At 45.3% G+C, this 23,223-nt stretch overlaps 1 protein-coding gene across 5 annotated transcripts in view; it reads left to right on the plus strand.

The window, feature by feature from the left end:
* The first annotated feature begins 208 nt into the window (after positions 1 to 208).
* BCL2L14 (BCL2 like 14) overlaps positions 209 to 23,223 on the plus strand; it is a 50,981-nt gene continuing 27,966 nt past the window's right edge. The window contains exons 1-4 of one of the 5 annotated variants that reach the window (XM_054443735.2): positions 233 to 352; positions 2,180 to 2,231; positions 21,094 to 21,291; positions 21,647 to 21,806. The gene's annotated coding sequence lies outside the window, so the exon portion shown is untranslated. Of the gene's footprint in view, positions 353 to 2,179; positions 2,232 to 21,093; positions 21,292 to 21,529; positions 21,569 to 21,593; positions 21,807 to 23,223 lie in introns of those variants that run through there. The other 4 variants (XM_063672440.1, XM_063672439.1, XM_063672441.1 and 1 more) reach the window with 4 other exon arrangements.

Below are 23,223 nucleotides of genomic sequence, written 5' to 3' on the forward strand. Positions count from 1 at the left end.
GCGAGCGCCTGTAGCCCCAGCTACTCAGGAAGCTGAAGCAGGAGAATCGCTTGAACCCGGGAGGCAGAGGTTGCAGTGAGCCGAGATCGAGCCAATGCACTCCGGCCTGGGTGACAGAGTGAGACTCCATCTAAAAAAAAAAAAGGAATCCCAGCAATCCAAGGCGGAACTCTGAAAATAGTTTCCCGTAGAAACACCGTTCTACACTGCAGTCGTATTCTATCCCACTATTATTACTCCCAAAGAGTCTAAGGTTCCAGTGATTTCACTTCATCCTAGAGGCTAAATGGGCTCCCCTGGACTCGCCTGGCAGAACTAACCACCTAAAAGAACGTTATTGCAAGGGGAAAATGTAAGTGCTATATAAGTTCCTTATAAAAGTGCTTTTGAAATAGAGTCCACTCTTAAGTTTGATATTTCCTAAAATTTAATGTGTGAAGGAAGATGCTTGGGAGACAATCCATTTATCAGGCTGATACGTGGCAGATAATCTACTGACTTCCCTGAGTAAGAACCTTAGGATGAGGCCAGGTGGCAGAAACACTCAGGGCCAAGGGTGGGGAGCAAAACTGTGTTGTAAAGAGACCTAGATGGACTTGGGAGGAGGTGGGTTCAATAGAAGGCCACGACCAATGCCCTGGCATGCAAAGGCTGGACAGGAGTCTTGTAAGAGCCTCAATTAGCCAGGCGTGGTGGCGGGCGCATGTAGTCCCAGCTACACGGGAGGCTGAGGCAGGAGAATGGCGTGAACCCGGGAGGCGGAGCTTGCAGTGAGCCAAGATTGCGCCACTGCACTCCAGCCTGGGCGACAGAGCGAGACTCCGTCTCAATAAAAAAAAAGAAAGAAAGAAAGAAAAACAAAGAGCCTCAAAAATATGGAAAACCAGATCCTAAGAGCAAAATGCCAAGGGGGACCTACTCATTAGTGAGGAGTCTGCAAAAACAGAAAGGTTTTAGCCAGAAGCTTATAGGAGTAGACCTGGAACCCAAATTGAAAAGGAATAGTGAGACTCGTAATTTGAGAAGGAAATAGAACAGGCAGAAGAACTATAGAAACTATAGCTTCGCGTCTAAGAGCCTATTTACAGGGGTGTCCAATCTTTTGGCTTCCCTGGGCCACATTGGAATAAGAATTGTCTTGGGCCACACATAAAACACACTAACACTAATAGCTGATGAGCTAAAAAAAAAAAAAAGAAAGAAAAGAAAAAAGAATGGCCATACATAAATCTCATAATGTTTTAATGTTTTAAGAAAGTTTACGAATTTGTGTTGGGCCACATTCAAAGCCATCCTGGACCTCATGCAGCCCATGGAAGCTTGCATAAGAGAGAGATTTAGGACCTTTTGGGGGAAGTGCTCGATAAGGATTGAATAGCACCATAAACTGAAGCTAAACTGAAAGGTTTTAGAATTTAACTTGAGACACCTCAAATGCTTTTAGATGAAACTCAGGACTTTTCACTGTAGTAAAGTTCAGCGTGAAATTGACCTTGTAGGGGCACAGACAGCAGTGAGCAGGGTATATAAGAGTGAGGGAGGGGTTAATAAATAGAGATGGTGGGAAAAGGAGCTGGCTTTTTGTGAGTACAGCTTCTTGCAGACTAGACTAGCAAGAGCCAAGAATGAACCTAAGCCAGACTCAGGTCTACTGGGCAGTGCTAGGCCTGTCTCAACTCTGTTCTCATATCAGGTACCCCACGCGTCTGCTGTAGTCTGTAGCTACATGTGAACCTAAAACATCACCGAGGTTTCTAGTGATGTTGAAACTCAGCTAATAAACAGGGAATCCCGAAGGTTCCCCTCTACTCCACTCTTGACAGTGGCCATCCTGCCTCTGCTTGAATACCTTAACTCACCCCTCATGAGGCACCTATCTCCTCATTAAATGATTGTCACTGGGAAGAATCCGCCCCACACAGCCAGATCAAATTTGCTTCCTGGTGACTTTCAGCCCCTGGTCCCCATTCTGCTCTTTGGCACTAGGTAGCTGAATCGAATCCTTCCATGTGAGTCAATTCCATTCCTCCTAAATCTTCTCTCTTCTAAGATAAATAGTCCACATTACACAATCTTAACACCCAATTCAATGAGCACTTCATGATGGTCTAATACATGCAAAGCACCATGCTTGTGCCAAGTGGGACCCTAAAGTGAATATTATCTCCTTGCTCTTTAGGCAAACAGGGTGAAGACAAGAGGCATAGATGATGGACACTAAAACAAAGACCGTAAGTACTGTAATAGCTACACACAACTTACAATCGTATAGGCATGGGGAAAGAGTAGCCCAGCTTACCTTGGAAGGTCTGAAAAGGTTCTAAGCAGAAGTGGAATTAGTTGCAGTTGGAAAGACTTCAACAATCAGATGTGAGAAGGAGGTGGGTGGTGAGTGGAAAGAAAATAGGACAGGGCTGAGGACCTTATTTTCTTTTTCTTTCTTGAGGTTTTTTTCTTCTTCCTTTGTTTTTCATTTTATTTTTATTTTTCATCAACAAGTAGTAATAATATATGTTTATGGAGTACAATTCGATGTTTTGATACAGGTTTACAATGTGGAATGATTAAATCAGGCTAATTAGTAAATCCATCACCTCACAAACTTACTATTCTTTTTGCAGTAAAAACATTTAAGATCTACTTTTAGCAATTTTGAAATGTATGATGCATTACTTATTATAGTTACCATGCTGTGCTATTGATCAGTAAAACTTATTCCTCTTGTCTAACTGAAACTGTATAGCCTTTGACCAACCTCTCTGCTTTTCCCAACCACCCCTCCATCCCCAGTCCCTGGTAACCACCATTGTACTCTCTACTTCTATGAGATCAACTTTCTCAGATTCCACCTATGAGTGAGATCATGCAATATTTGTCTTTCTGTGCCTGGCTTATTTCACTTAGCGTAATGTCCTCCAGATTCATCCATGTTGTCCCAAATCACAGGATTTCACCCCTATTTAAGGCTGAATAGTATTCTATTGTGTATATATATGACATTTTCTTTATTCATTCATCTGTTGATGGACACCTAGATTGATTCCGTATCTTGGCTATTGTAAATTGTGTTGCAATGAACATGGGAGTTCAGGTGTCTCTTCAACATACTGATTTCAATGCCTTTGGATAAATACCCAGAAGTGGGATTGCTGGATCAGGACCTTGGTTTCTTAGCTTCAGTCTGACCTTGAGCATACCTAAAATAAGAGCCCTGAATGAGATGATTTCTAAAGTTTAGTGATAGAGACCAAAAGGAGTATACGTTTGAGCATTCCAACTTAGGCCAAAGCCTAAAAGTGAGAAGCCTGCCCATATCAAGGGAGTGAGGTGTGCGTTTGGGGCAGGGGTAGTAGAAGAGCAAGAGGGTTCATGAATTCAGTATTCTTGTTTCACTGATGCAGCACCCATCACCATTCTGATCAGGTCCCTCGGGGACATGGACAATGTCCTTAGAATGATGATGATGATGATGATGGTACCACCAGCACCACCACCACCATTTCTCTAGCATGTGGGTGAGCCAAACACCTTTGGAAACACCTTACATATTTACATTTACATCCTACTGAATCCTCATAACAGCCCTGTGAGATAGATACAATTTTTATTATTCTCATTTTACAAATTAGAAAGCTGAGGCCCAGAAAGGTTAAATAACTTGCCCAAGTCCATAGGGCTAATCTAATAGCAGAGCTGGGATTTGAAGGCAGGTAGTCTCACTCCCTGCTTTTCTTCCTCGAAAAACACAAGGGCAGGGCTGAACTCAGCTCAGGGGACACAGTCTATACCAGGACAAAGTTATGATGACACTATAACTTCTTCTTCATTTTTTTTTTTTTTTTTTTTTTGTGACAAAGTTTCACTCTTGTTGCCCAGGCTGGAGTGCAATGGCGCAGTCTCGGCTCACCACAACCTCCACTTCCCAGGTTCAAGCGATTCTCCTGCCTCAGCCTCCCGAGTAGCCGTGGTTACAGGCATGTGCCACCACACCCGGCTAATTTTGTATTTTTAGTAGAGATGGGGTTTCTCCATGTTAGTTAGGCTGGTCTCGAACTTCCAACCTCAGGTACCCGCCTTGGCCTCCCAAAGTGCTGGGATTACAGGCGTGAGCCACCACACCCAGCCGGCACTATAACTTCTTTTGCATTCTCATTAACTCAGCCTCAGACGACTCTGGCTTCCTTGGAAGCCACTGCATACTGATGATTGAAGTGGAGCTGACAATCACCTAAAAACCCCTAAATGCCTTTGACATGAGCCACTCTTAAGCCAGGTCTCTCCCATTCTGTTCTCGTGCGGCTGATCAGTTCAACCTAAATGTTGGGTTTTACATTGAACCCTATAAAATTCTAGGTTTTAGCTCATAGTTTCACCCTACAGTAATTTTGGAACACGATATGTTACCTAATGTTACCTCTCCCAGCTTAGTAATAACATAAACAAAAACAGTTGACAGTTATGGGAGCCCTGACTTTGTGCCAGACACCCTGCTACATGTTTGTTTGTTTAATGTAATACTTTATATAATCATTTAGTCTTTACACAAAGTTAAATATTATTATTATTCTCACTTAATAGGATAGGAAACCAAGTCTAGTGAAGTTAAGAAGCTTGCTCAAAATCCAATTAGGGGCTGGGCGCAGTAGCTCATGCCTGTAATCCCAGCTCTTTGGAAGGCCAAGGCAGGTGGATCACCCGAAGTCAGGAGTTTGAGACAGCCAGGCCAACATGGAGAAACCCCATATCTACTAAAAATACAAAAAATTAGCCAGGCGTGGTGGCAGGTGCCTGTAATCCCAGCTACTTGGGAGGCTGAGGCAGGAGAATTGCTCAAACCCAGGAGGTGGAGGTTGCAGTGAGCCGAGATCGTGCCACTACACTCCAGCCTGGGTGACAGAGCGAGACTCTATCTCAAAAAAAAAAAAAAAAAAAATCCAATTAGGAAGGGACTGACCCAAGATTCATACCTAGGATTATCTGACTCCAGGGCCTGAACTTTTATCTATGTTCTCTGCAGCGTCCTCACATCTTCTACACACTTATTATCTAAGTCAATCATGAAAAATGATGAAACAGGCCAGGCGTGGTGGCTCATGCCTGTAATCCCAGCACTTTGGGAGGCCGAGGCGGGCAGATCACGAGGTCAGGAGATCAAGACCAGCCTGGCCAACATGGTGAAACCCCGTCTCTACTAAAAATACAAAATTAGCCGGGTGTAGTGGCATGTGCCTGCAGTCCCAGCTACTCAGGGGGTGGAGGCAGGAGAATCCCTTGAACCCAGGAGGTGGAGGTTGCAGTGACCCAAGATCACACCACTAGACTCCAGCCTGGGCAACAGAGCGAGACTCCATCTCAAAAAAAAGAAAAAAGAAACATGATGAAACAGAATTAGGGAGAGAATTCAGAGGAAAATGACATCCCTCCAGGTGCGTATGAACCAATTACTCAGAGTCATAAACAGTTAAGAGATTGAGGCATTTTCACAAAATATTGAGGGCTGGAGAAGTTGAACAATTTGCTCCCACTCACACATCTAGGAAAGAGAGGAGACGGAAAAGTAAACAATCCAGAAAGGTCAAGGCCCTCATTCCATCAACGCACAATTCAAGTACACATACGTGGGAAACCATCTGAAAAGTTTTGTAATTACAATTTCATCCAGCCAGCAATTCTCCAACTCGTTCACATGCATCTCATGAGATCGTTGTCAGAAGCCTTGCTAGAGTGAACGTGCATTTCATCAAAGACACCCCTGATCCGTGGGAGATGGGATTCGTTTGTGCTGATCTACTCTCCAGGGACACAAGAAACTCACCATTCTAACGGTTCATAAATCATCCATTTAATACCCCAGTTTCAGATTGTGCAGGAATTAACATCAATGCAGGGTTTTTGAGACCCACCAACTTGCTGAAACAGTGGAAGCCACCTGCAGTCCTCGGATACCACTCAGTGATAGCCCTAAGTCTCCCTACTCTGGGCCTGAGATTCACTTACAGCTGCAAAACACACCTGTGCGCTCTCCTCACAGGCAGAACGCTTCAACTTCTCAGTCATTTCCAACTGAGACTGTTTTCCTTGGTAGAGAATACAGAAGTCAAATGGACTCAGAGTGGTTCTGCCTTGTCTCTGCCTTCTGTTGTTGAGAATAAACCAGAAAAATCCCTTCTTCTGTCATTAACCTTTTCAAGAAGCTCCGTTCAGTCCAGTGCTCTTATTTCAGGCCTATCACACCCTTTCATATTTGTGTTTTCATAGCCACTGACAAAGACTGTGTCCTTGACCAAACTTTAGTTGGGTTCCTCTGAGCCCAATTAGGCCCCATCCTTGGGCATGCCCCCACCCCCAATATCTGATCACCCTCAAAATCTGATCAAATTCCTCATCCCTCATCATCCCCCAGGCGATGTCTGATCACCCTGCCTGGTCTTCAGCAAAAATCACACTAGGTCAACTTAGCCAGAATCCCCTGACTCCCAAGTTTCCCCTTAGTAATTTTCCACCCACTGACCCCACCTTACTCCTTGGCTACAAATCCCCACTTGCCTCTGCTGCATTCAGAGTTGAGCCCAGTTTCTCTACCTGACTACAAGACCCTATTGCAGTGGTCCCTACACCAATTGCAATAGTCCCGGATAAAATCTGCCTTACCCTTTTAACAAGTGTCAAAAGTAAATTTTTCCTTAACATCTCCTGTGGGCACTATTTGTATACATTTAAAGTGAGAGCTTATCCAAGAGCTTCCTTTTTAGCCTGGCAATCAAGTATCCTTTTTGCTTCTTTCTCCAGATCACTCCCTAAACCCCTCATCTATAGTAAGAAGCAGAATCAGAATTTGACTCCAAGACTGTGCCTGAGGAACCTGAGCCCTAAATACTATGCTCTTTTGTTACCTGTGTTATCTGTAAATAACTGAGCCATTGATTAAAACACAGTCAATAGGCTGGGCATGGTGGCTCACGCTCACTTGTAATCCCAGCACTTTGGGAGGCCGAGGTGGGTGGATCGACTGAGGTCAGGAGTTTGAGACCAGCCTGACCAACATGGTGAAACCCCATCTCTACCAAAATACAAAAGTTAGCTGGGCATGGTGGTAGGCGCCTGTAATCCCAGCTACTCAGGAGGCTGAGGCAGGAAAATCGCTTAAACCTGGAAGGCCTCGGAGGTTGCAGTGAGCCGAGATTGCACCACTGCACTCCAGCCTGGATGACAAGAGCAAAACTCCATCTCAAAACAAAAACAAAATACAATCAATAACAAAACCTTGGGATCTCTAGCTAGATGCATCTCAATCAATTAAGCATGCAGTCAAAGAGACTGAAGGGGACTTGAGGTCCAGATAATTTAAGTGATTTAACCAACGTTAAAGATTATTTTTTAAGGGGAAAATCATGACTCTCACATGATATAAAAGAACATGTGGCAAATATTTTATTTAACTCATTTAACTGGAGCCAGCAAAATATTAAAATCAGCTCAAAGGAGAAAACTCCAACTACCACACATTTATAGTCAGATAAGAAATACTGAAATAAATTTACAAACAGGCAAAACTGGAAAAACTGGTTAATATCTACAGGATAATAAACAATGGCATTCCACGGGAGGCTATTTGCATTTTAATATACAAGGAACTATTTGCATTACTATCAGTTTTCTATATGTTAACTTGTTTCTAAGGAGTTGTAAAATAGCATAATCAAAAGCAAATAAATAAGCATATCTCTATAAAATCAGATAATCCCCAAAGGCTCTAACATTCCATTGAAAGGATATCCAGTAATCTCTTTGTCCATTGCAAATCTTTCCATTTTTCCCTACACCAAAGTCAAAAAGCAGTAATAGCAAGTCCAGAAAAGAGATGAAAAATATCAACAAACTGGGCTGCATCTGACCATGTGAAGAAGACGGTCAGGTTTAGTGGTTAGCGTCATGGGCTTTAAAGACAGACTGCCTGGACTCCCTCAAATTCCAGCTTTGCCTCATGTGCTTGTGTGACTCTGGGCAATTTTATTTAAGTCTTTTGTTTGTTTCTTTTTTTTTTTTTTTTTTTTAGATGGAGTCTCTGTTGCCCAGGCTAGAGGAGTACAGTGGCTCCATCTTGGCTCACTGCAACCTCCCCCTCCTGTGTTCAAGCAATTCTTCTGCCTCAGCCTCCCTGAGTAGCTGGGACTACAGGCGTGTGCCACCATGCCCGGCTAAATTTTTTTGTGTTTTTAGTAGCGACGAGGTTTCACCACATTGGCCAGGCTGTTCTTGAACTCTTGACCTCAGATGATCTGCCCGCCTCGGCCTCCCAAAGTGCTGGGATTACAGGCATGAGTCACTGTGCCCAGACTCTTTTTTTTTTTTTTTTTTTTTTTGAGATGGAGTCTCTGTTGCCCAGGCTGGAGTGCAGTGGCACAATATCGGCTCACTGCAACCTCCACCTCCCGGGTTCAAGTGATTCTCCTGTCTCAGCCTCCCAAGTAGCTGGGATTACAGCCATGTGCCACTACACTTGGCTAATTTTGTATTTTTAGTAGAGACGGGGTTTCAGACAGGGTTGGCCAGGCTGTTCTCTAACATTCTACCACAAAAGAAGTGAAAATGGCCTGCTCCTGCCTTAACTGATGACATTGTCCTGTGAAATTCCTTTTCCTGGCTCATCCTGGCTCAAAAGCTCCCCCACTGAGTACCTTGTAACCCCCACTCCTGCCCTCCAGAGAACAACCCCCCTTTCTTTCCTTTACCCACCCAAATCCTATAAAATGGCCCCACCCCATCTCCCTTTGCTGACTCTCTTTTCAGACTCAGCCCGCCTCCACCCAGGTGAAATAAACAGCCATGTTGCTCACACAAAGCCTGTTTAGTAATCTCTTCACATGGACGCAAATGAAATTTGGTGCCATGACTCGGATCGGGGGAACCTCCCTTGGGAGATCAATCCCTTGTCCTCCTGCTCTTTGCTCCATGAGAAAGATCCACCTACGACCTCAGGTCCTCAGACCAAGCAGCTCAAGAAACATCTCACCAATTTCAAATCCAGTAAGCAGCCTCTTTTTACTCTCTTCTCCAACCTCCCTCACTATCCCTCAGCCTCTTTCTCCTTTCAATCTTGACGCCACACTTCAATTTCTCCCTTCTTTTAATTTCAGTTCCTTTCATTTTCTGGTAGAGACAAAGGAGACACGTTTTATCCGTGGACCCAAAACTCTGGCGCCAGTCACGGACTAGGAATGCAGCCTTCCCTTAGTGTTTAATCATTGCAGGGACGCCTCTCTGATTATTCACCCATGTTTCAGAGGTGTCAGACCACGCAGGGACGCCTGCCTTGGTCCTTCACCCTTAGCGGCAAGTCCCGCTTTTCTGGGGGAGGGGCAAGTATCCCAAGCCCTTCTCTCCATGTCTCTACCCCTTCTCTGCCTTTCTGGGGGGCAAGAAACCCCCAACCCCTTCTCCTTCACCCTTAGCAGCAAATCCCGCTTTTCTGGAGGAGAGACAAGTACCCCAACCTTGTATCTCTGCACCCCAATCCCTTATTTCTGTGCCCCAACCTCTTATATCTCTGCACCCCGATCCCTTATTTCTGTGCCCCAACCTCTTATATCTCTGCACTCCAATCCCTTATTTCTGTGCCCCAACCTCTTATATCTCTGCACCCCAATCCCTTATTTCCATGCCCAACCTCTTATATCTCTGCACCCCGATCCTTATTTCCACGCCCCGACCTTGTATCTCTGTGCCCTGACCCCTTCTCTGCTTTTCTGGAGGGCAAGAACCCCCCACCCCTTCTCCGTGTCTCTACTCTTTTTCTCTGGGCTTGCCTCCTTCACTATAGGCAAGCTTCCACCTTCCATTCCTCCTTCTTCTCCCTTAGCCTGTGTTCTTAAGAACTTAAAACCTCTTCAACTCTCACCTGACCTAAAATCTAAGCATCTTATTTTCTTATGTAATGCTGCTTGACCCCAATACAAACTCGACAGTAGTTCCAAATAGCCAGAAAATGGCACTTTCAATTTTTCCATCCTACAAGATCTAAATAATTCTTGTCGTAAAATAGGCAAATGGTCTGAGGTGCCTGATGTCCAGGCATTCTTTTACACATCGGTCCCTCTCTAGTCTCTGCTCCCAGTGCAACTCATCCCAAATCTTCCTTCTTTCCCTCCCACCTGTCCCCTCAGTCCCAACCCCAAGTGTCGCTGAGTCTTTCTAATCTTCCTTTTCTACAGACTCATCTGACCTCTCCCCTCCTCCCCAGGCTGCTCCTCGCCAGGCCGAGCTAGGTCCCAATTCTTCCTCAGCCTCTGCTCCTCCACCCTATAATCCTTTTATCACCTCCCCTCCTCACACCCAGTCTGGCTTACAGTTTCGTTCCGTGACTAGCCCTCCCCCACCTGCCCAGCAATTTACTCTTAAAAAGGTGGCTGGAGCTAAATTAAAGTTAATGCTCCTTTTTCTTTATCCCAAATCAGATAGCGTTCAGGCTCTTTTTCATCAAATATAAAAATCCAGCCCAGTTCATGACTCGTTTGGCAGCAACCCTGAGACACTTTACAGCCCTAGACCCTAAAAGGTCAAAAAGCCATCTTATTCTCAAAATACATTTTATTACCCAATCTGCTCCCGACATTAAATAAAACTCCAAAAATTAAAGTCCAGCCCTCAAACCCCACAATAGGATTTAATTAACCTCGCCCTCAAGGTGTACAATAATAGAAAAAAGTTGCAATTCCTTGCCTCCTCTGTGAGACAAACCCCAGCCACATCTCCAGCACACAAGAACTTCCCAACGCCTGAACCGCAGCGGCCAGGCGTTCCTCCAGAACCTTCTCCCCCAGGAGCTTGTTACAAGTGCCAGAAATCTGACCACCAGGCCAAGGAATGCCTGCAGCCCAGGATTCCTCCTAAGCCATGTCCCATCTGTGCGGGACCCCACTGGAAATCAGACTGTTCAACTCACCTGGCAGCCACTCCCAGAGCCCCTGGAACTCTGGCCCAAGGCTCTCTGACTGACTTCTTCTCGGCTTAGCGGCTGAAGACTGACACTGCCTGATAGCCTCGGAAGCCCCGTAGACCATCACAGACGCTGAGCTTTAAGTAACTCTCACAGTGGAAAGTAAGTCCATCCCGTTCTTAATCAATATGGAGGCTACCCACTCCACGTTACCTTCTTTTCAAGGGCCTGTTTCCCTTGCCTCCATAACTGTTGTAGGTATTGACGGCCAGGCTTCTAAACCTCTTAAAACTCCCCAACTCTAGTGCCAACTTAGATAATACTCTTTTAAGCACTCCTTTTTAGTTATCCCCACTTGCCCAGTTCCCTTATTAGGCCGAGACACTTTAACTAAATTATCTGCTTCCCTGACTATTCCTAGGCTACAGACACATCTCATTGCTGCCTTTTCCCCCAGTTCAAAGCCTCCTTCACATCCTCCCCTTGTATCTCCCTACCTTAACCCACAAGTATAAGATACCTCTACTCCCTCCTTGGTGACTGATCATGCACCCCTAACCATCTCATTAAAACCTAATCACCCGTCCGCTCAATGCCAAGATCCCATCCCACAGCACGCTTTAAAAGAATTAAAGCCTGTTGTCACTCACCTGCTACAGCATGGCCTTTTAAAGCTTATAAACTCTCCTTACAATTCCCCCATTTTACCTGTCCTAGAACCAGACAAGCCTTACAAGTTAGTTCAGGATCGATGCCTTATCAACCAAATTGTTTTGCCTATCCACCCTGTAGTGCCAAACCCATCTACTCTCCTATCCTCAATACCTCCCTCTACAACCCATTATTCTGTTCTGGATCTCAAATATGCTTTCTTTACTATTCCTTTGCACCCTTCATCCCAGCCTCCCTTCGCTTTCACTTAGACTGACCCTGACACCCATTAGGCTCAGCAAATTACCTGGGCTGTACTGCCGCAAGGCTTCACAGACAGCCTCCATTACTTCAGTCAAGCCCAAATTTCATCCTGATCTGTTGCCTATCTCAGCATAATTCTCATAAAATCACATATGCTCTCCCTGCCGATCGTGTCTGATTAATCTCCCAAACCTCAATCCCTTACAAAACAACAACTCCTTTCCTTCCTAGGCATGGTTAGTGCGGTCAGAATTCTTACCCAAGAGCCAGGACCGCACCCTGTAGCCTTTCTGTCCAAAGAACTTGACCTTACTGTTTTAGCCTAGCCATCGTGTCTCCATGCAGTGGCTGCTGCCGCCCTAATACTTTTAGAGGCCCTCAAAATCACAAACTATGCTCAACTTACTCTCTACATTTCTCATAACTTCCAAAATCTATTTTCTTCCTCATACCTGATGCATATACTTTCTGCTCCCCGGCTCCTTCAGCTGTACTCACTCTTTGTTAAGTCCCACAATTACCATTGTTCCTGGCCCAGACTTCAATCCGGCCTCCCACATTATTCCTGATACCACACCTGACCCCCATGACTGTATCTCTCTGATCCACCTGACATTCACCCCATTTCCCCATATTTCCTTATTTCCTATACCTCACCCTGATCACGCTTGATTTATTGATGGCAGATCCACCAGGCCTAATAGCCACACACCAGCAAAGGCAGGTTATGTTATAGTACAAGCCACTAGCCCGCCTCTTAGAACCTCTCATTTTCTTTCCATCATGGAAATCTATCCTCAAGGAAGTAACTTCTCAGTGTTCCATCTGCTATTCTACTACTCCTCAGGGATTATTCAGGCCCCCTCCCTTCCCTACACATCAAGCTGGAGGATTTGCCCCACCCAGGACTGGCAAATTAGCTTAACTCAACATGCCCCGAGTCAGATAACTAAAATACCTCTTAGTCTAGGTAGACACTTTCGCTGGATAGGTAGAGGCCTTTCCTACAGGGTCTGAGAAGGCCACTGCAGTCATTTCTTCCCTTCTGTCAGACATAATTCCTCAGTTTAGCCTTCCCACCTCTATACAGTCTGATAACAGACCAGCCTTTATTAGTCAAATCAGCCAAGCAGTTTTTCAGGCTCTTAGTATTCAGTGAAACCTTTATATCCCTTACAGTCCTCAGTCTTCAGGAAAAGTAGAACGGACTAAAGGTCTTTTAAAAACACACCGCACCAAGCTCAGCCACCAACTTAAAAAGGACTGGACAATACTTTTACCACTTTCGCTTCTCAGAATTCAGGCCTGTCCTCAGAATGCTACAAGGTACAGCCCATTTAAGCTCCTTTTTATTAGGCCCCAGTCTCATTCCAGACAGCAGACCAACTTAGACTGTGTCCCAAAAAACTTGTCATCCCTACTATCTTCTGTCTAGTCATACTCCTATTCACCATTCTCAACTACTCATACATGCCCTGCTCTTGTTTACACTGCCGGTTTACACTGTTTCTCCAAGCCATCACAGCTGATATCTCATCGTGCTATCCCCAAACTGCCACTATTAACTCTTGAAGTAAATAAATAATCTTTGCTGGCAGGACTATGCTGAATCTCCTTACGCACTCTCTAATCAGATGTCCTAGGTCCTCCCAATTCTTAGACCTTTTATACCTGTTTTTCTTCTTCTCTTATTCCATTTAGTTTTTCAATTCATACAAAACTGTATCCAGGCCATCACCAATAATTCTAAATGACAAATGTTTCTTCTAACAACCCCACAATATCACCCCTTACCACAAAATCTTCCTTCAGCTTAATCTCTCCCACTGTAGGTTCCCACGCCTCCCCTAATCCCGCTCAAAGCAGCCCTGAGAAACATCACCCATTCTTTCTCCATACCACCTCCAAAAAGTTTCACCGTCCCAACACTTTACCACTATTTTGTTTTATTTTTCTTATTAATATAAGAAGACAGGAATGTCAGGCCTCTGAGCCCAAGCTAAGCCATCATATCCCGTGTGACCTGCACATACACACCCAGATGGCCAGTTCCTGCCTTAACTGATGACATTCCACCAGAAAAGAAGTGAAAATGGCCTGTTCCTGCCTTAAATGATGACATTATCCTGTGAAATTCCTTCTCCTGGCTCATCCCGGCTCAAAAGCTCCCCCACTGAGTACCTTGTGACCCCCACTCCTGCCCATCAGAGAATAACCCCCCTTTCTTTCCTTTACCTACCCAAATCCTATAAAACGGCCCCACCCCATCTCCCTTCGCTGACTCTTTTCAGACTCAGCTCACCTGCACCCAGGTGAAATAAACAGCCATGTTGCTCACACAATGCCTGTTTAGTAGTCTCTTCACACGGACGTGCATGAAACTGACCTCAGGTGATCCACCTGCCTCAGCCTCCCAAAGTGCTAGGATTACAGGCATGAGCCACCACGTGTGGCCTGTTTGTTCTTTGAGACAGTTCTGTTACCCAGGCTGGAGTGCCGTGGTTTGATCACTGCAGCCTTGAACTCCTGGGCTCAAGTGATCCTCCCACCTCAGCCTCCAGAGTATGAGACTACAGGCATGCAGTACCATACCTGGCTAATTTTTTTGATTTTTTTTTTTTTTTTTTGTAGAGATGGGGCCTCACTATGTTACCCAGGCTAGTCTCAAACACCTGGCCTCATGCAACCTGCTTCCCAAAAGCACTGAGATTCCACGTGTGAGCCACCATATCCCACCTACTTAACTCTTTTGTATCTCAGTTTCTTCATCTGTAAAATGGGCATAACTGTAGTGCCTCCTACACAGCTGAGTTAATAACTGGCATGGACTCAGTAAAATAAGAACTATTATTGTTAGGCCTCTTTGGAGCCATGGCCGTGACAGCATGCCTATCTTTACTCTAAAAATTTTGCCCAACTAGGCTCAGGATTCTCTCTCAACCATCTCCAATTCTACAGTAAGATGAACATTCTTTCTCCAAGGTTCCCATTGCTTCTGTGAGACCAACCAGTGCCTCTTTGTCAGCCAAATGCAAGGATAGAACAATGTTTATCACCGTGGCTTCCTTTGACTTAAGAGATGATATTAGCATTAAGTGCTAAATGAACTTTGTTTATCAGGAGTCTTCCATAGAAGTCATGGTAGTCAGATCTCCTATCACAATTACCTCCTGCCTTGGTGCAGCATGTGATCTCTGTGCTAAGAACGTCTTATCTCCATCTCGTCTCTGGCCAGGCTGGTTATAGCAACACAGTACTATCACTTCAATCCTTCTATTATTTTGTCTTCACTCAAACCACAAATTAGAGGACCTTCTTACAGGTATAGGGGAGAAGAAAATTTATTTTTCCTCTACCCTCCTAGGTTTTTTGGCTGGGGCCCTGCAAATTAGACTGACAAAAGATAGATTAACAAAAGAAAAACAAACAGAAGTTTATTATTAACACATGCATACACACAGGATCGCTCAATGATGAGTAACTCAAAGGAGTGGTCAGAAATTGGGCTTATAGAGCACCTTTTAAAAAAACATAAATTTGTAAAGAAGTGACAAGACAGGCCGGGTGCAGTGGCTCATGCTTGTAATCCCAGCACTTTGGGAGGCTGAGGCAGGCGGATCACTTGAAGTCAGGAGTTTGAGACCAGCCTGGCCAGCATGGAGAAACCCTGTCTCTACTAAAAACACAAAAATTAGCTGGGCATGATGGCGTGCACCTGTAATCTAAGCTACTCTGGAGACTGAGGCAGGAGAATCGCTTGAACCCGGGAAGCAGAGGTTGCAGTGAGCAGAGATCGTACCACTGCACTCCAGGCTGGGTGACAGAGTGAGACTCCATCTCAAAAAAAAAAAAAAAAAAAAAAAAAAAGAAGTGACAAGACAAAGGGAAAGAGCTTCAGGCTTCTGGAGGTGGCAAACTGTGGGAAGGTAAGTAGATGGGAAAAGTAATGGAAGATAAAGATTGCCTTAGTGAGGTTGGTTATGTAGGTTCCTCCAGCGCCATCTCTGGGCTGCTTAAGAGTCCAGAGTTGTCTCCAGTGATTGAGAATCTTCCTGTCCTCCCTGGTAGGGAGACGTGGGGAGCAGAGAGTTTCTCTTTTATTCTATTTTTTTTTTTTTTTTGAGGCGAAGTCTCGCTCTGTTGCCCATGCTGGAGTGCAGTGGTGCAATCTCGGCTCACTGCAACCTCTGCCACCCAGGTTCAAGCAATTCTCCTGCCTCAGCCTCCTGAGTAGCTGAGATTACAGGCACCCGCCACCATGCCCAGCTAATTTTTGTATTTTTAATAGAGGCGGGGGGGGGGGGGTTTCACCATGTTGGCAAGGCTGGTCTTGAACTCCTGACCTCAGATGATCCACCCACCTTAGCCTCCCAAAGTGCTGGGATTACAGGCGTGAGCCACTGCACCTGGCCGAGAGTTTTTCTTGTGTCTGCTTCATCTTCATTGCCTTCAGCTCAAAATGATCTTAAGGTTAAAGTGGTGTACTTTGGGGAGTGGCATATTGACCCCTTCACAGATGTTCTTCATAATGAATGGCACTTCTCTGTTCCTTTTCCCAAATCTTTCATTTCAACCAGTCACAGCCTTTTGTTGCTTCATTCCATCTCTGATCCTATTTCATTGAGTTTCATCATTGAACTCTAACAAGGATAAATGCTATAGCCCCAAAGTAATCTGGTGTCCACTCTAAAATCTGCTCATCTGGCCTTTCAAGTCTTATTTGGTTACTCATAATGATGGGCAAAAACCCCAACGTTTTCCTGAGGATGGGCTTTTTATCTATATTATTCAAACTCTTAGCCATTTTTATCTAAGATATATTTCCAGTGATGATATAAATCAATTCCAGAATCATAGATTAAAGAGAATTGAAAGCATATATAACAATTTCAAAACTATTCATACCCAATAATTCCACTCCCAGGCATCATTTCTCAGGAAACAATAGAAAATGTGAGCAAAGATGAAAAGCTATACCCTGCAGCATTATTTATAACAGTAAGCACTTGAAGACAAACAAAACATTAATTTTTTTTTTTTCTTTTTGATATGAAGTCTCGCTCTGTCGCCCAGGCTGGAGTGCTGTGGCACCATCTCGGCTCACTGCAAGCTCCGCCTCCCAGGTTCACGCCATTCTCCTGCCTCAGCCTCCCGAGTAGCTGGGACTACAGGTGCCCGCCACCACGCCCTGCTAATTTTTGTATTTTTTGTAGATATGGGGTTTCGCTGTTAGCCAGGATGGTCTCGGTCTCCTGACCCCGTGATCTGCCCACCTTGACCTCCCAAAGTGCTGGGATTACAAGCGTGAGCCACCGCGCCCGGCAACAAACAAAACATTTAAAAATAGTTGCCTGGCTGAATTATTTGATTTGATTTGATTTTGATTTTGATTTTTTGGAGACTGAGTCTCCCTCTGTCACCCAGGCTGGAGTGCAGTGGCATGATCTCAGCTCACTGCAACCTCTGCCTCCCAGGTTCAAGTGATTCTCCTCTGGCTGAATATTTTTAATGCTATCATTCACTGGAATGATGCAGCAACTAAAAAATTTTATTTACAAAACAAGTTTATTAGAAGTTATGATGGCTGGGCGTGGTGGCTCACACCTGTAATCCCAATACTTTTGGGAGGCCGAGGCAGATGAATATCTTGAGCTCAGGAGTTGGAGACCAGTCTGGCCAACATAGTGAAACCCCGTCTTTATTAAAAATACAAAAATGAGCCAGGCATGGTGGCACATGCCTGTAATTGCAGCTACTCTGGAGACTGACGTGGGAGAATAGCTTGAACCCAGGAGGCAGAGGTTGCAGTGAGCAGAGATTGTGCCACTGCACTCCAGCCTGGAGAACAGAGTGAGACTCTGTCTGAAGAAAAAAAAAAGAATCATCCTGCCTTTCCTTATAGAGAGAGGGAGGGCAGAGAGTTTGTCCTGTGTCTGCTTTTTCTCAAAGAAAAGAAGGGACGTCCACCAAATTTTTAGCAGCATTTCCCACTGAATGACTGCATTACGGCAATCCTTATTATGACCCTGTTTTACAAGTTTTCTACAACAGCATGTCTATGTTTAGAATTGGGAGAAAAGTGGTTTTTGCTTTTGCTGTTTAATATCTAATGTGTTGTGACCTGTCCCTGGCCAGCTTGTTAGGCGTGGAGATAACATAGTTGAATGAGATGTGGACAGTTGCTTTCCTCAGCTTCCGTGTGAGGTTTGCCCCTTCCCCGTGTTAATAGTTGCCTTGCCAAAACCTTTCAGGATTTTTTTTTTTTTTTTTGAGACAGGGTCTGGCTCTGTCACCCAGGCTGAGTGCAGTGGTGCCATCATGGCTCATTGCAGCCTCAAGCCCTCGGCCCCCGGCCAGGCTCAAGCAATCTTCCCACCTCAGTCTCCTGAGTAGCTGAGACTACAGGTGTGCTCCACCATGCCCAGCTAACTTTTTATTTTTTTGTAGTGATGGGGTCTCACTATGTTGCCCAGGCTGGTTTCAAACTCTGGGACACAGTCAGTCCTCCTGCCTCAGCTTCCCAAAGTGCCGGGATTGCAGGTATGAGCCGCTGTGTGTGACAGACTCTTCGGGATTCTAAATGGTTTCTGCAACCAACATTGTTTAGTTATGTAACTCAGAACTCCAGTAGTCCATACTATGTGATGTGATTTTATTATTGCTTATATGCATTTGTAGGTTTATTGTTTTTGTTTGTTTGTTTGTTTTGAGACAGGGTTTTTGTTTTTGTTTTGAGACAGGGTCTTACTCTGTCGCCCAGGCTAAACTACAATAGCATGATCCTAGCTCACTGCCCCCTTGAACTCCTGGGCTCTAGCAATCTTCCTGCCTCAGACTGCCAAGTAGCTAGGACTACAGGCATGTGCCACCATGCTGTGTTGTCTGGCTGGTCTTGAATACCTGGTCTCCAGCGATCCTCCCACCTCAGCCCCCTGAGTAGCTGGGACTACATGTGTGAGTCATGCCTGGCTAATTAAAAAAAAAAAAAAAAAATTAAGAGATGGGGTCTCACTATCACAGCATGAATCCCAAAATTGGGGTTCAGTCTGGGAGGCCACATGGGTTCCTGGCTTCCCACAGGAAGGAATTCAAGAGTGGGCCAACAAAGCAAAATGAAAGCAAGTTTATTAAGCAAGTTAAGGAATAAAAGCGGGGCTACTCCATAGGCAGAGCAGTGGCATGGGCTGTTTGAGTATACGGGTATTTCTTGATCATATGCTAAACAAAAAGTGAATTACTCGTGAGTTTTCTGGGAAAAAGGTGGGGAGTTCCCAGAACTGAGGGTTTTCCCATTTCAGACTATATAGGGAAACTTCCAGATATTGCCATAACATTTGTAAACTGACGTGGGGCTGGTAGGAGTGAGTGTCTTTTAGCACACCAGTGCATTATCATTGGCGTAAAATGACCAGTGAGGATGACCGCAGGTTGCTTTCATCGCATCTTGGTTTTGATAGATTTGGGCTGCTGCTTTACTACATGTCATTTTATCAGTAGGGTCTTTGTGACCTGTACCTTGCAAACCAGTCCTGAAGAACTCTTGTCTCATCACTATGTTGCCCAGGCTAGTCTTCAAGTGATCCTCCTGGCTTCCAAGTGATCCTCTCACCTCAGCATCCCAAAATGCTGGGCTTACAGGCTTGAGACACTGAGCCAGGCCCTGTTTATTCTTGAATTGTTTCCAGTGAATATATCTCATCATCCCCCCAAAAAAAAGGATGGCAAGTTTTTGGCCAGGCACGGTAGCTCATGCCTGTAATCCCAGCACTTTGGGAGGCTGAGGCGGGTGGATCACGAGGTCAGGAGATCGAGACCATCCTGACTAACATGGTGAAAACCCGTCTCTACTAAAAATACAAAAAAAAAAAAAAAATTAGCCAGGCATGGTGGTGGGCGCCTGTAGTGCCAGCTACTCGGGAGGCTGAGGCAGGAGAATGGCGTGAACCCGGGAGGCGGAACTTGCAGTGAGCTGAGATCGTGCCACTGCACTCCAGCCTGAGCGACAGAGCGAGACTCTGTCTCAAAAAAAAAAAAAAAGACGGCAAGTTTTTACAAAAAGAGAAAAATCATTCTTAGTATTTCTTTAATACCCTCTACACTGACCTTACTGGTGCAAAAAATATTAGTTTGCCAGTGAAAATTCACCTCGAGTTACTAAATATCTAACTTTCCTATAACTACCATCTGTTTGTCTCTTGTGGATCTGTTTGCCTAATATTTAAATGACCCATTCTTCCCCACTTTTATGAAAATAGCATTAATTCCCCTTTCACTATTCACACTTTCTTCATCGTCACAGTTTGACCAGCGGTCCAGGGTTTATGATCTCAAGCATGGCCATATATATCTATTTCACTTAAGACTCTGGATAGAGCATAAAATCAGATGTAACTGTTTCCTATTTCATATAATAGGGAATTCCATCTCTAAAATTATGACATTTGGCCTTTCAGTGGGTTTTTGTGGTTTTTACTATGGCTGTGGTTAGATTCCTTTTTGAATGCTTTTCCAGTAGTTCCACTTGAATACAATCTTTGAGTCACATAGGAGAGGTGACATGATATAGTGTAAAGCCAGAAGGAGCAGCACGATTTGGATCTCAGCCCTAGCAAGACACTTCACCTCTCTGAGCCTCAGTTTTCTCATCTGTGCAGTGGGAATCGTAACACCTGCCTCTCAATGTTGTTAAGATTAAATATGTGTGCCGGGCGCAGTGGCTCACGCCTGTAATCCCAGCACTTTGGGAGGCCGAGGAGGGCGGACCACCTGAGGCCAGGAGTTCGAGACCAACATGGCGAAACCCCTGTCTCTACTAAAAATACAAAAATTAGCCGGGTGTGCTGGTGCAAGCCTGTAATCCCAGAAACTCAGGAGGCTGAGATGTGAGAATCGCTTGAACCCAGGAGGCGGAGGTTGCAGTGCGCCAAGATCGCACCACTGCACTCCAGCCTGGGCAACAGAGTGAAACTCTGTCTCAAAAAAAAAAAAAAAAAAAGATTAAATATGTGTACAGTACCTGTACCATGTTAGGCAGTCAGTAAACATTTGTTTATCTAACAACTGATAAGGATAGTAAAGAAGTATCAGAACACCCACCTAGTTATCCCAAAGGGCAGGAAGAGTGCCAGGTAATGGATATAGAATTCCTTTTAGAGTCTAATTACACGGGCAAAGATCAGCCCCTCCTTCAATTAAAAAGCCAGGGGCAGGGCTTAATAAGGAAGTGGTTCTCCTTCTTTAAGCCTCTTTTCAGCCTGAGTCCTAAACCTGAAGAAGCTACAGCCTGGAGCTCTAAACTACATGAGTCTTTCCAAACGACAAGCCAAGAAGATCTGTTGAAAGTTTCCTCTTAAGTTTCGTGGAGAGAGACTCAGGTATAGAAATATCCTTACTGCCACCTGACCTGAAGCAGAAGAAATCACTGACAGCTTCCAGACCAGGTAACACCAGGAGGCACCAGTCTTCCTTCTCAGCTTTTGCAGGACACAGCCTAGTCTTTAGCTGTTTGCCAAATGAGGCAGTCTAATTCAGGGAGCTCTTTACTGGGTTTATTACAAAGTTCTTATCATGTAAGTCTCAGGACACAAAATGACATTGAGAATCTAGTTTATAGGGGTTTCCAGGAAAGAGGAAGGAAGGTTATTTAGGTTTCTCTTTCATTTCTCTTTTGCTACAAAGGGTTTGGGACGTTCAGTTAAGAACACGTTACTGGTTGAGGTATGTGACGTTACTCAGTCCTCTCTGCTTATGTATCTGGGGAGGTATGCGATGACATGACAGCCTTTCCGTGGCCAGGGACACCACTGCCCAACCTGGAGACCACGAGGATTCAGGGACTGGAGCCAGCATGGGAATTCCTGGTTTGAGATCAGAGTCCCGAGTACCTCGTGGGAACTTGGGCACTCTTCCACAGGAGGTCTAGACCCCCAGAGAATTCCTTGAGTCTAAGGCACAGGTAAATGGAAGACCCTTCTCTCTCCTCTCTCCCCTCTAGAAAGCTCCCTCCTCCCTGAGCTCCCTGTCCCCTTCTTTCCACAATCAGAGCCTTGGACCTTCTGTTTGGTGAATATGACCTGAGGCTCTGTCTAGCATTCAGCTTCTATTGTGGGAAGTTAAGGCACTTTCTCTCATTCCTCATTTCACCTTTAAAGAACAGTCCAGGTAGAAGGCACGAAAACCCTGAGAGGTCTGAAGTGAGGGGGAGAGGAGAGGGGCAGAAGGGGAGGCTCTGGACAACAGAACCAAGCTGAGCTTAGGATGTGCTGTGGGAGGCTCCATGGGGATGAGTGTCAGTGCCCACGAGATCCACTCAGGCCTCAACTGTGTGTCCTGAGCACATGAAGTCAGCTCTTCCGCTGGGACAGGCAGAGGCACAGCGAACCAGGTGTCCAGCGTAACTGGGGCACTGGGTGGTGGCCGCCTCTGTGTGTGGAAACACGAGGTGCTTGCTGCAGTTTCCCCTGTGTGCTTATCCATTAGCTGCCACCCACCGGGAGGGAAGTGAAATCTCACCTCAACAAGTGAGTCCGCAGAGCGAGAACCCTGCGACAGCGCGTCTGCCAATACCTGGAATGTAGGTGCTCGTTGCAGTGTGGCCTTCCCAGCCCACCTCTCAGCACACCCGGCCAGGCAGCCAGTGTTCCCAGAGGACACGCTGGGGCCAGACGTGGAGGACCCCAGCCACCTCGGGGAGGGAAAGAGACCAAGAAAAGAACCTCTGTAGCCTTGCTTCTGAGAGTGCAGGTTTGTTATAGATAAGGAGCAGGAAGGTAAACATAGGGCAGTGAAGCAGGGTTGTGTCCCCTGCAGCCCTGAATTAGAATAAGCCTCACAGGTCTCACTCGGGAACGTAAATCTCCCCTCCAGGTTCTGAACCAGCATTCAGGGGCCCCACCCAGGGCTTCTGTCAACATAAGCATAAAACTTATGGTTTACCTTTCCATAAACCCCAAAGTTGGGCTTCTTGTATAGAGTACAATTTCTGTAGGAACCGCTGAAAGCAGAAGGGATCTAACCTGTGGTAATACTCGATCGCTGCTGCTTGAAAGTAAGACTTAGCTATAAACTGAACAATCAACTAATTTATAACGAGGATTAGTAGAAAGAAAAACTCCGCGTTTGTGTGAGTAGGTTTTTTTTTCTTTACTTTTGTTTTTTAAGACAGTGTCTCCCTCTGCCACCCAGGCTGGAGTTCACTGGCGCGATCATAGCTCACTGCAGCCTCCAACTCCCAGGCTCAAGCGATTCTCCCCACTCAGCCTGCCAAGTGGCTGGGACTGCAGGTGCACACCACCACGCCCGGCTAATTTTTTTCATTTTTTGTAGAGATGGAGCCAAGGCTGGTCTTGAACTCCTGGGCTTAAGCGATCCTG

Source organism: Pongo pygmaeus, chromosome 10, assembly GCF_028885625.2.
Source record: "Pongo pygmaeus isolate AG05252 chromosome 10, NHGRI_mPonPyg2-v2.0_pri, whole genome shotgun sequence".
Classification (NCBI taxonomy): domain Eukaryota; kingdom Metazoa; phylum Chordata; class Mammalia; order Primates; family Hominidae; genus Pongo; species Pongo pygmaeus.